Genomic DNA, 1,671 nt, shown 5'->3' with positions numbered 1-1,671 from the left:
TGAATGTTTAACACTTGTGTTCACACTCAATCCATCACCTTTTCCATCTCCACTGCCACCATTGCAGCTAGGCACCATGTCTTGCCTGGACAACTGCAGTAACTCCTTAACCAGCTGCTCTTTCTCCACCCTGCCCCCATTATAATTCATTCTCATCCCAGGAAGAGCCATATCTTCTTTTCTTTTTTTTTTTTTTTTTGAGAGGGAGTCTCTCTCTGTTACCCAGGCTAAAGTGTGGTGGCAGGATCTCGGCTCAGTGCAACCTCTGCCTCCCGGGTTCAAGCAATTCTCCTGTTTCAGCCTCCCCAGTAGCTGGGACTACAGGAGCATGCCACCATGCCTGGCTAATTTTTATATTTTTAGTAGAGATGGGATTTCACTATGTTGGCCAGGCTGGTCTCGAACTTCTGATCTCAGGAGATTCATCCACTTTGGCCTTCCAAAGTGTTGGGATTACAGGCATGAGTCACCGCGTCAGGCCTAGGAGCCACATCTTTTTCTTTTTTGTTTTTCAATGGGGCGATCTCCGCTCACTGAAAGCTCCGCCTCCCGGGTTCACGCCATTCTCCTGCCTCAGCCTCCCGAGTAGCTGGGACCACAGGCGCCCGCCACCACGCCCGGCCAATTTTTTGTATTTTTAGTAGAGACGGGGTTTCACCGTGTTAGCCAGGATGGTCTCGATCTCCTGACCTTGTGATCCGCCCGCCTCGGCCTCCCAAAGTGCTGGGATTACAGGCGTGAGATACCACGCCCGGCAGGGGCCATATCTTAAAACCTAATTCAGATCGTGTCACTCCTCTGTTCGAATCCTTTTTTTTTCTTTTTTCTTTAGAGAACGGCGTCTCGCTATGTTGCCCAGGCTGCTCTCGAACTCCTGGCCTCAAGCGATCCGCCCGCCTCGGCCCTCCCAACTGCTGAGATTACAGATGTGAGCCACAGCGCTCGGTCTCTGCTTGCATTTTTGCAATAGCCTCCTATTCCCCGACCTTCCTAGAGTTAGGCAGAAAACCCCAAACTCCTTCCTCTGGCCTGCAAGGCTCTCCCTTCACCTCTTCAATTTCCTCCCTCTCACCACCCTTTTCTCACTCACCCTCTCGAACTCCTGGACTCAGGTGATTCGCCCGCCTCGGCCTCCCAAAGTGTTGGGATTACAGGCGTGAGCCACCGCACCAGGCCTATTTTCTCACTCATCCCCTCGCTCCGGTCAACTCCTCCAGGTAGGGGCCTGGCAACTGCACCTCCTTATGGAACGCTGTCCCTGGGGATCTTCCCAGGCTGGTTTCGTCTCATCACCCAGGTCTGAGCTCAAAAGTCGTCTCCTTAGAGAGGCCCTCCGGGATTGCCCATCTGCCTGTGATCACGCTTTGTCCCGTTACTCTCTTTTTATTTCCTTTCCTGCTCGTATCCCTCTCTGGGACAAAGTCGCCCACCACTCGTGGCTTTCTTCTCTATCTGTTGCCCCGACAGGAGTGGGAACCTCAGGAGGGCAGGGGAGGCGTCTTGGGGACTTGGGGACAGTGACACCTCCTCGCGGGGTCTCGGGTCCACCCGGAGTCCCCAGCCCGCGTCGCCTCTGCACCGCTCTTCACACCAGGTCCCGCAACCTGGACCTGCGCCGGTGTTTACGTTCCGGGTCGGCGGGCGGTGCCTTGTCGGCGGTCAGGCTCTGCT

This window comes from Mandrillus leucophaeus, unplaced genomic scaffold, assembly GCF_000951045.1.
Source record: "Mandrillus leucophaeus isolate KB7577 unplaced genomic scaffold, Mleu.le_1.0 Scaffold323, whole genome shotgun sequence".
Lineage (NCBI taxonomy): Eukaryota > Metazoa > Chordata > Mammalia > Primates > Cercopithecidae > Mandrillus > Mandrillus leucophaeus.
Note: the sequence above shows the minus strand (reverse complement) of the source record.